General features: G+C 37.6%; 1 protein-coding gene and 1 long non-coding RNA gene across 3 annotated transcripts in view; both read left to right on the top strand.

Moving 5' to 3' along the window:
* The window catches only part of LOC111502785 (uncharacterized), a 142,596-nt gene that overhangs the window by 44,687 nt on the left and 85,477 nt on the right, over positions 1 to 12,432 (top strand). The window lies entirely within an intron of this gene.
* Positions 7,673 to 11,848, top strand: LOC141480534 (uncharacterized). Its single transcript, XR_012464410.1, has 2 exons — positions 7,673 to 9,577; positions 11,503 to 11,848. It is a non-coding gene; the product is annotated as an uncharacterized lncRNA (long non-coding RNA).

Genomic DNA, 12,432 nt, shown 5'->3' with positions numbered 1-12,432 from the left:
ATCGCATCTCTGAAGCCAACTTGTTGTAAAGTTTAAAATTTATAGAGTTCTTTTTGGATTTCGTTAAACGAAATCTCAGCAACGCTATTTGGTTAGCAGATCTCGTACCATTTGTGTGAATATCAGAGATGTAAGAATAGTTTCTTTTATTTTCGTGTATTTCAGTATTCAGTATTTCAGACAGTTTGGAAAATGTAAATACATGAAAGCGTCATTATTCTCAGTTTGATAAATAAGTCACGGTAGTGCTCTCTAGAACCTACTCAGTTTATATAGGAATATAGGCTTTCACGACTGGTGTCAATGTTTTGATTGGCTTCCAGATTTTGCCGTTGTCTTCTTTGGATTTAATCTCCAAACGTTTCAACTGAAAGTGTGGCAGTCATCTTCAGTGGCTTGGTCGAAGTACCCTTCTTGACGAGTTTCAGTTGATACGTCAAGAATAGTACTTCGACCACGCCACTGAAGATGACTGCCGCAGTTATAGTTGAAACGTTTGGAGTTTATAACCAAAGAAGACCACGGCAAACCAAACCAGAAACCAATCAAAACATTCAAACGTTGGTTTGCTGACTTCAAACGTGCTCTTAGAGACACCGATGATGTAGAATGCTGTGGACGTCCAAATGAGGCAGTAACACCAGAAAACAAAAAATCCACAAAATAGTTTTGAATGATCGGAAAGTATCGAAAAGTGAAGTTGACATTGTGAAGATATCAAAAGTACGTGTGGGCTTTATATTGCTTTTTTTAAGGACAAAACACAAGCACTACAGGAAAATCTTTAAGGTGCTCTAAGAGCAGTGCCTCTGCGAAAGTAGCGATTCACCTTGGATTTGAATCGCTGGAGATTAAATCCATTTGGAAAAACGTTCTCAGGAAGTTTATTCCACATTAACGCAGTTCTCCAGATGGGAGAATTCTTAAACAGTTAAGTTCGAGGTGTACTGAGTTGAACCCCAAAATAATGAGCAGCCACAGTCCGTCGCGTATTTCTGTTATGTATCGCTCTTGGTGGATTCGAATATGCCAAGTTACTTGAACACCTCCCGTAAAAGTATCTACAAAAGAGAGACAAATATTCAACCTTTCTTCGATGTTCCAGGCTATCAAGGTTGCAGGTGATGTTCGCGTGGGTGCCGCGCGAGCTCACTGTTGACCGAAAGAACGTCTTGATGATTCTGACCAGTGTTTGACCATATTTGAACATAACGAACCGGAATTTTTGCGTCGATATGTGACAATGGATGGAACATGGATCCATCACTTCACTCCGGAATCAAAATGAGTGTCATCTAAGTGGAGAGCAACTGGTGAACCTCGTCCAAAGCGTTTGAAAGCACAAAATGGACTGGAATGATTATGACCTTGGTATTCGGGATGTGCGTGTTGTGATATTCATCGACTATCTTGAGAAAGGAAATACCATCAACAGTAAATATTATTTGGCGTTATGGGAGCGTTTGAAAACCGAAATTGAAAAGGAACGACCGCATATGGTAAATAAAAAAATGTTCCATCAAGACAACGCACCGTGTCAAAAGTCAAATAAAACTGTGGCAAAACTACATGAATTTAAATTCGAAATGCTCCCACATTCACTCGCCAGATTTAGCTCCCAGCAACTACTGGCTGAAACTGAGGCCTATTTTGAGGCAAAAGATAAATTGTTCTACAGAAGTGGTATGTTAGAGCGGCTCTGGAATGATTGTGTGGCTCTTGATGAATAAAGCCAATTTTGAAAAAAAAAATACGCGATTTATTTCTTAGGCCCGGAACTTTTCAGCCAATCTGTTATAAGATTTTCATTTGAAATTTTTTAATCTTTCACAGACATCATGATGTGTAGGCATTCACGGCCGCTGTCTAACAAATCTTTTGCTGGTTTGGGGTTCCTTAGCCATGGTTTGCAGGTTATTAGGCCTCAACTTTCGTCTGCAACTGCGACAGACATTACCAAAAGAGAAGTGGTCGAAGTAATCTATCTATTTTGTTGCTATACGCAAACTGAAAGTTACCCAGACGTAGTCGCATTCATAATGGGACAGGAAGTTGGACTGAAAGGTTCTGGGAAAAAGAAGAAGTTGGAAACATATTCTAACCCTCAAAAATAATGGAAATTACTCTTCCACCAGCTGAAAACCTCATGAATCCATTAAGTACACCAGGAGTATACCACATACTTTGTAGTTGTGGCTCTTCATATCGGAACCACGAAAAGCAACATTAATGGTTTGACGGAGGATAAAATAAATTGAGGCTGTGATCAAACAGACAAATTGGCGGTTGAGAAGCATGTTCTCTCGGAAGTAAATCATGACATTGGCTTTGACCGAACGCAAGTTCTAGATGAAACCAAAGGATATTATCCACGGTTATTTAGGGAGGCCATGGAGATCCATAAACTTGAAAATAATGTCAAGCGTCAGGAAGAGAGTTTGAATTTCAGTGAAACGTGGATAATAACACATATATTCTCCTGATTACAAAAATATGCAAAGAGTAGAGATAGCTGAGGGAGCATTTGCCGATGACATAATACTGATAGCTGAAAATGAAGAACGATTACAACATAATATAAGTTTATGAAATGAAACACTGAAGAGAAAACAAATCAGAATGAACAAAGATAAAACCAAGGTGAGGACCATAGGAGGAGAAGAAATAAATATAATGATAGATGATAAAAAAATAGAACAAGTAAAAGATTTCAAATATCTAGGCGTAACATTAGACGAAAAAGGAAGACAAGAAGCAGAAATTAACAACAGAATCAAGAAAACCATAAAATTGTACTATACAATGAATAAGAACTTCATCAATAAAAGAGAAATTTCAAGACAGACAAAACTACAAATATTCAAAACAATATATAGGCCAGTATTAACATATGGATGTGAATCTTGGATATTAACAAAAAAATCAAAAGTAGAATACAAGCAACAGAAATGAAATACCTGAGGAGAATTATAGGAGTGACAAGGAGAGATAAGATAAGAAATACACGAATAAGAGAAGAACTAGACATAGAAGACATTATTTCATTTATAGAACAAAAATAATTAGGATGGTGGGGACACATACAGAGAATGCCAAACAATAGACCTGTGAAACAAATCTATGAAGCGAAAACACAAAACAAGAGAAGAAGAGGAAGACCTGGAACGACATGATAGGAAAGATTCTACAAGGAAGAAATAAACAATGGAACGAAGTAAAGACACTGACTAGAGATAGAAAGGAATGGAAAAAGTTTATAAAGCAATAATAAAATGATAACCCTCCTGATATTCTCCTGATATGAAAAAAGCGTACGTACGAAGTATATCACTACCATCATTGCGTTATCGCCCTTGTTAATGTCTACCACTATTGCTGACGAAACGTCAGCAAATGATTTGTTTCACAGACATGTTAGTGCAACACATTTTTTTGTTACATTTTCATTCAAGGATAGATTAATTTCATAATGGAAATAATTGCATCTTTTCCAACAGTCACTTCAACAATGATATCAACTGTATTACAAATATAAATAGTCTCCGTGTGGAGTTGTAAGAACATAAAACTACACTTTATTTTTCTGTTGAAATTTTAAAGAGGATAAATTCATCGGCACGATCTGGCTATTTACACTGCCGCGTAATTACACTTTCGTAACGATTATCGTTATCTTTTTGGTAGAGGACATCGAAGTTCGTTATGCTTGGGTTCTTCATATAGAAACAATAATCATTTAAGTTGTGAATGAATTTGAACTGGACTGAGTTACACTTAAGGACTTAATACATCGTTATCCTAAGATCAATTTTTTAGAGATTGTCAATCAAAGATACTAGTGTGCAAAATTAACTAAAAACTTATTTGCTTTCCAACTTCCTTATATTGTACCAATTATTATCACTATATTTTCTCTTGAGAAGTCATTATTTGCACCTTTTCTCACACAATACTTATTTCAACCGGATAGGTGAAAATTCCACGACAAATATCGTCTTGCTCTGATGATCAAGAAGAACTACATCAGATTCATTAGCTTCGTCCTGAGAGTTGTGAACGAATAGTTTCAATGGATTCGGAACTTCCAGTTCCCCAAAACGGATTCAATATCCCCTGGAGCATTGGTCCAACACCGGTGTATCGTCAATACCGTAAATGTGCCGTAGGTGGTAATAAATCACTCTAAGGGACGCGTTATGTCAATGAAAATAGGCTGAGACCACATATGACGGACATGCTGATATCAAGTGCATTAGGGTTTCGGACGCCAGGTGGCAGGCCCTGCACTTTGTGTCAGGAACCTCTATACCCATCACGCAACTGCGGTACACTGTGGTGTTGAAGACGCCATCTTCGCAGGACATGATGAAACCCTCACGTTCAGACTTTAGCCCACTCGACCTGAGAAAACGAAGGTCAGGCGCTTTGATGAGCCGAGGTCTTCAATGATCTCCGTCCAGCAAAAGGCCTATAAAGGGCTGGATGGTAACAGAGTAGTGCCTCGGTAACAGAGTAGTAATCACCTCGTTCAGTGTCGAAAACTGAACCGAGCTGCTTTCCTTAAGAAACATGTTCCAATTCCTGCTACCATATGGTTGCGGACCATGCAGAGAAGGGAATCCGTACTCCTGACGACTTTACAGGTTCTATCTACGGCCTTCCTGTCGTCGGGGAAATTACAACCATAGAACGACGATTTGGAATGGAAACTCCTATGGAAGTTCTTCCATTTTTTAATATAGCTCCTCTCAGGTCCATTTCACTACTCCAAACGAATAGAGTAAGATTGGAACGGCAAGCATATTCATAGTAGTGACTTTGTTCCTCCCCGACAGTTTTGATAACCAGATCCGTCGAAGTTTGTGCTCATACTTGCCGCAGAGAGTGTTATATCCTGCTGTTACTTCTTGTGAGTGTCGTTGTTCCACCCCGAGATAAGTATACGTCTCTCCGACATCCAGATGGTGCAGGATGCTTCCATTTACGAGCTGCACAGTCTCTTCAAAGGCATAAAGTTTAAGATGATCTTGTGCCTCCGGTTTCCGGGGGTGCCACATTTATACCCTCGAGTATTTCTAAGTGCAACTGATGACGGCAATAGTGAGATACAGAAGAGAAGATGACTGAGGGAAGCGCCCTGAACTATACCCCTTATGAAAGTTATCCACCCTGTCTGGGCTCTAGTCTGACCAGATGTTATGGTGACGAGCATCTGCCAGAGTGGTATCAGTTGTTCAAGGCATTTTGTCGGGTACTGATCAAATTAAAGTTGAGATCATGCGATGTTGCAATAAATTGCAGTGATCGACCTAAACCGTAGAGAGTTTACGCTTATACTGTATCATGTTCTGCATTACACATCTACCGATGAGCAGGTTCTCTTCACATCCAGCAACTCCTCTCTTCAACCCTCTCTGCTCATATATCCGTTCGAATACTCAGTCAACTGCAGTGAGTATTTATGTGTAAAAGATGCTCGTAAAAGACTCATAACATGAATTTAGGAATGTTGTTGGCCTTAATTCTTAGGAATCGACAGATCTCCGCTTATGAGGATGGGAATGGTCCGCCCCTCGACAAACCAAACAGGAATCAGCTGTTCTCCGTTCAGTCATGAGTTGGAAAATCTGGCCCGATGGCGATGAGTTTTTGATAGTTTTTTCCACCAATAAGTGTTCAGCCCATTAGAGCCTGGAACAGCAAAGTTCTTGGAACCCAAAAGGCCTCTTCATACGTCATCCGGGGATATCGGGTTGCGTAGTTCGCTGAGCTTGGGCTGTCGAAGCTTTTTTCTGAAAGCTTAGAACTATGCCAGGGCTGGAGTGTCTGAGTTGAGTAGCGGCGGTCGGCAGATTAATCACAACATGCGGAGGCTGTTCGAATGAGAGAAAATGTTTGTCACGGCACCTGAGGTTTTCTGCGATTACGTCTCACTCGCCTAACTATAAATATAAAGGCAGTGCTTTTTGATGTTTGGTGGTCAGCAGCAAGCCTTGACTCAATGTGTGATGGATACGTCGTAAATTGGCGGCCATTCGGCGCATCGCTGGCGTGAAATACCCGTTGGATGATCTGGATACAAAATTCTTGTTGTTTTGACAACGTGATCTTATTCTCCATCATATGTCCCCACCATTCAATCTTCCGAAGTATAATGCCGCGATTCCGTTTTTGGCGGAAAAGGCGGCATGCTCCGGATGTATTTCACACTACAAAGCTGCGGCTTCATAAGGATAAACCGGTACACGAAGGATTTTTCAAGAACATGGGAAACCATGGCTTATCCAAGAACTAGGTCAAGTGGGCTAAAGTGAGAAATCAAGGGATTCATCATTACTGCCTTATACTTTTGCTGTCGATATATTTAACATACTTAGGGTGCTTCAGCCTATATCTATAGTCATAGCGCGAATTAATTTCGGTGTATTTCTGAGTCGACTCGTTGGTAGCTCTTGGCTCCTACCGAGCAACGTCTAAATTGGTAGCAAATTGCCAAAAACGACTCTTCTCCTGGCTATACTAGCCTCGAAGGCAACGAAGCTGCTGAGTCCCTTGCAAAGGAGGGTGCTGCAAGCAGCTTCATCGAACCAGAACATGTCATTGGCATCGCTTTAGGCTTTGTCAAACAAACTTTGAACACCTGGATAGCAAGAAGATTTATGGACTTCCGGCAGAATCTTCCAGGATTGGCTCACTCCAAGGCGTTTATTCACCCTTCGAAGCTTGATAACAAACACATGTTGGACTACAGTAGGGATGAACTACGATATCTAACAGGCTTTCTTACAGGTCACTGTCATTTGAATCATCGTATGCAGAGTCTTGAATTTCGGAAGACAGTGTGTGTCGCCTTTGTTTGGAAAATAATGAAACAGCAGAACATATACTTTGTGCCTGCCCCGCTGGGGACCTAATCAGGTTCTTAGAATTCGGCAGAACCATTCTCTCACCATCTGACCTGAAAGACCACTCACCATACAAACCAATGGGCTTCGTTAAGAATCTGGGTTTCTTTGACCCCAGACCCTTTCGAGAAAACTGTTAAAATATTCTGAATATAGGAGTCCTTGGTGGGATGATAGCAACCAAACCTCAAAATCATACAGACTCGCCTCAGAACCTTATTGTACCCATTAATCACTTACCCCACGTTTGTATTGTTAAATGATGCTGGCACGTTTTCCGATTGTGAATAATCTACTAGGTCGTTTTCATCAATAGAGTTATGAAAATTTGGTCATATTACATTAAGGCTTTGGAAAATCATGGTAGTTGAATAATTACAGAATTAGAAACGTGAACATCAGAATATAATTATGGACGATTTCACTGCAGCGAGTCAGTAAACATGATTAGCGTGCTTTACAAATATCCGTTTCTACTCACAATATTCATTTCAGCGGAAACTTCACTGAATATCTATCCCTTCCAACCCTCGTTCTACTTTTACAATCCCTCTTGACATTTATATGCGATTAGATCACTACCGCGGTGAAATCGTCTGTATTGATCGGTTTTATTGGAAGTTGCCAGTAATTCTATACGTGGCGTGGATCTGAAAACATGTCGCCAGAAGAAGTCGCGTGTGCAGAATCTTGAAAACGAAATATGTATTGAGTCACGTGACGACGAATTTCACATAAATATCAAACTCATTATAAACAAATATATAGCCGTTTCATTAATCTAAAGGTGATGAAGGTTTGTACTATTTACTGCAAATGAACCAAAGTAAATAGCTACTCACCCAGATAACTAAGATTAAACTGCTCAGCGTTGAATATATTTCTAGATTATTCGGGTTGCCGCAACTACAGAAATAGAAAAACCAAATTTTATTATTTAAAAACTCGCATCCCTTTCTATCCCAAATTATCCGTTGATCCCAATAAGCAATACAGCAGTGTCTGGAAAAACAAATCCTGAAAGAAAAAAAATCTCAACGAAACTTCAGGCCTGATGATGTTCCCTTAATAATACTCAATTTGATAGGCTCTTCAACTTATGCACCAAAAACGGAAATTTTCATTTTTGTCAAAAGATCGTTCGAGTTCACCCTGTACCTAAAAGGTTGGAATTATATAATTATTTAGTTATTTTCCTTGTGAAGTCTATAGTTTCGGAAGCTGCCATAGCAATCACTAGTTTTTAGAGCCCACCACTTAAAGATAGTATTGGGATGCTGAACATGTAGAGGGATGCTACAAAATGTCACAAATCTTTAAACACAGTATATTCTCCTTATAGCGCCCAATGGTCGCTAACATCGTGGTGCGGAAACATGTGCTTCAAACAGTCACGAAAACAGTTTTCTACATTTAACCGACCAAGTTTGAGAGCAGGAAGAACATCACTTAGTCAAGGACTTTGAACCGCAACAATAATTTTTGCGGTGGTCTCAGTAGACTATGTGGGGTTAAGAAGAGCAAAAACAATGTATCCCTTGTTAATAACTGTTGTATGTATTTCAGTTGTTATATATAGTGAAACACTTGATTTGGAAATAATGTTCAATGAAACATTTTTCAAGATATTTCCTCGTACTTTTTGGAATCTAACGTGAATTTTCATCAGGTTACGGCCCATTTTACGGATATTCGTTATACACAAGTTAAAAGAGTAACATGTCGGTGAAAAGTTCAGAGTTCCACATTTTGATGGTGAGAACTACAACAAATAAGAAACGTTGCTGAATGAAATGGATCTGAGAGCCGGTCGGTGATCGACCTTCACCCATCAGATAACTTGATGAGACATATTTTTTATCAAATATAATTTAATAACAAACATGCATGCCATGATAACTTGCCTATCAAAAAGTGTTCATTGCCATTTTTTTCATTACCTTGTGTGTTAATAAATTATATTTCATAAAAAATATGTCACCTACCTCTGGTAGGTGTAGGTCGATCTCCCATGGTCTTCTCATCACAAGTCCTCTACTAATGGTGATTGAAGAGAAATGTGGTACCAGTGATAAGAAAGCAGAAAAACAGAATAAGATGAATAAATTAATAGATTAAGATAAGAAATATCATCCAGAAAATATCTAAACAGTCAGTTGAAATATGTCGAAGATCACAAAACATTATTTAATATTTGGAAAGTTCTGATCAACTTGTTCAAGAGGAAAAAATCTCAAGTCAACTTTTACTTCGGAAGACTATCCCAACAATGAAATACTGTACATTACAAAAAAGTATGTATTTTCATTTTCTCTCGACACTCTAAGTGAGATCTGCGTTCTAGTGGTGTCATATTTGAAGAAACCGACGTCGTGTGCCATCTGTTATTGATGATCCCGCCCGAATATGCAATTGTAGTCACATTTCATCTATTAAAAACACTTTTTCCACACCAGTTGGATCGCCAGGAGATGACTAAAATTAAATTTGGCATGGGATAAGTGTTTTCATTAGATTCATTCTACGCCAGTTCCAATTCTAGCTATCAAAGAGATTCATTGCAAAACATGTCAAGTCGGACAAGTCCGCGGAGAGTGTGCAGAAAGAGGTTATAGATATTGATCGAAATGATGAGAAATTGTGTTTTCCAGTTACAAGTAGAGATCAAGATAGTAGGTACTATTAGTTGTTTCTGAGATTCTGGTGCTTCAGAGCACTTGTAAGTTTAGAGCAAGTACATTTTCTGTACGAAGTAAAACCCTTGGATGGAACAATAAGCGTACAAAGTGTCAAAAATGGACTTACTCGCAGAAAACGTCGGTACCATTCGGTAACATCGAATAGCTGTTAAAGACGTATTGTTTGTTCACGAAATAGAAATCAAGTTTTCAAAACTGGAAATTAATGGATTTAGTCTTGACCACCAAAGTTCTTCGAACGTCATCCGGGGTCATTGTGCCCAGGCTCTCGAAGCTGTCTATAATTATTATTGTAATATTCATTTTTTTTTAATGAACTCTTTCATTTGGAGAAGTGCGTTTCTGTGGAATAAACTTCCTGATAACGTTTTTCCAAGTGGATTTAATTTCCAGCGATTCAAATCCAAAGTGAATCGCTACTTCCGCACAAGCACCGCTCTGAGAGCGCCTTAAGGATTTTCCTGTAGTGCTTGTGTTTGTCCTTAAAAGAAGTTCTTGTGGATTAAGAAACATTACATGTAATTTTTGGTAATAAATTGTTATTGTCGAAATTCATTTTCGCTCCGTATCTTCGAAACAAAGAACCCTATAAAAAATCATTAAAGGACAAAATATCCTTAGAATAGTCCAAAGAATAGTTCCTGTGGAATTGGCCGTGGTGATATTTCGCCCGACTCACGATCAGGAGGTCGTGGGTTCGATTCCTGCCTCGACCAGATATTTTTCTCGAGAGAATTTATCTGCTTGAAGCTGGGATGATTCTGCAACCCTGTTATGAATCACACGTTGAAAGGTAAGACCTCGTTCGCACAAGTTTCTCAACTTCTGAGAGTTGTCGTTCGTATGGGGCCGACAGCTGATTAACGGAAAAACATATTTTAAAACAGTTTTTTTTTTTAATTTTTTTTCCTCATGTTTAATAAACACTCTATATTTGAGTCATATATTTTTTCCTAAAATATTTCAAGTAATTGCTGATAATTGTTTTCAATATTCATATTTCATTTACAAAGGAAATACAAAGTCTCCGTTATATGGATATACAAAATATCGCTATCTCTACACTCCAAGCAAGATATTTCCTTGACGATGTTATGGGAACAATAACCTCTCAAACAATTTTCTTATCATTTTTAATTTATGCTCACCAATAAATTTTCTTTCAGTAGATAATTTTATCAAATATTTTTAGGTTATTCGTTACCAAATGCCAATAAATCATTCACTAGTTGTTTACAAAAAGAAATTCGTGATTTATTGCTTCTTTTTTAAGATCCACTGTTTTGGAATTGTAGGAGGAATTGGAATCAATGATCAATATTGGATCCATCGAGGGTTATATCCCGGTTAAAATATGTGAAAATCCATAATTTTTGAAATTTCGCTTAGCAAATGACTTGAGTATATAACAATTAGATAAAATCCTGAGGCTATAAGCCGAGGAAATTTGAATTGAATTATTATTTACGAAAGCATTAGTTCCAAAACAAAATTTTACTATAGGATTGCATTTTGTCGATTGAGCTTGGTGCACGAGAAATATATGTTGAGAATGCTTCTATGAAAAATCGATTAAATGAAGTGAAAGTTTCAGAATCCAAGTGTTAGAATTTATGTGCAATACGGGCACTGCATTATGTTCATTTCAATTGTTTAAACAGGTGTAGTACATTTAATCGTTGTAAAATTCTATAACCGCTAACTAGCCTTCGACTGTTTATCATTTTTATGCACTTTCAAATGACATCAAAACCAGTGATGAAAAGTTTTCCCGTAGGCTTGGTTTTTATATTTTGCATATATGAATTCTCACTTTTTTCAACGAAAACTAACATAAATGAAATCTAGCTACCTGCCCTAAATTTCAAACAAATCAGTTAATTTGATGCATTCTATAGGAACGAAGTTACGCTTCTTCGGATGGAATAAAATTGGAGACACATTTCAATAGTGGGGACAACTAGAGAGCAGTTCCTCATCACAGCAGTCGTAGACGAAACGTCGGACATAAAAACCCACATATCACGGCCATCAAACCCAGAAAATAGCTCCAACAAATAGATGAAATTTCACTTGTGAGATGCCAAAAAAAAATTTGAAGCTGATGTTCATTGCTAAGTCGTATAAATTTCGAACAAACCATGAAATATTATTGTTGTATCAAAACTAACTCACTACGATTACTAATTCAAGAAAAAACATTGTTTTCATTATATTTTATATAAATAAAAAAATTCAAATATGGTTTCCTCCATTTTAATCAACAGTTTTGATCTCGGTTTCATATTTTTTCAAATGGAACAATTGATTTCTAGTATGTTTAAGCCATACTACGTGACAGCTTCTTCTAACTAGTCTTTGAGTTCCTATTCACTCATTTATTGTATTGCCAAATATGTTAATGTATGAATAATAGTAGACCAAGGAAACATAAATTATTGTCATAGGACCGTAGATACAAATATTAAAATATACTATATTTAAATCACTTCTGATAACTAATAGATCAAAAACATAGTTCAGTGAGCAAGTGTGAGATTAATGTCCTGCAAAATTCACAGGTTAACAGATGAAGCGAAAATGGGAAATTAAACTCATTGTCAATAAACATTTTAGCAAAGTTTATATGGTTTCATAGTGAACACCTCAACTTACACGATTTTATTTTGAAGTACTTGGAAATATTTCCTTTTATGGGTTAACATAATCTAACCTATTTTTTTATTTTCTTCAGGGTTAGTATACAGGAATTGCGAAATGTCAACAATTTGATTGATATGGGTCATGATTAGCAGTTTGGATCCAATGAAATTGGATCTACAAAAATA

The sequence above is a fragment of the Leptinotarsa decemlineata genome, unplaced genomic scaffold, assembly GCF_025532065.1.
Source record: "Leptinotarsa decemlineata unplaced genomic scaffold, Ldec_3_MD MMD2_P_RNA_scaffold_9, whole genome shotgun sequence".
Lineage (NCBI taxonomy): Eukaryota > Metazoa > Arthropoda > Insecta > Coleoptera > Chrysomelidae > Leptinotarsa > Leptinotarsa decemlineata.
Note: the sequence above shows the minus strand (reverse complement) of the source record. Positions and strands in the feature narration are given on the sequence as shown.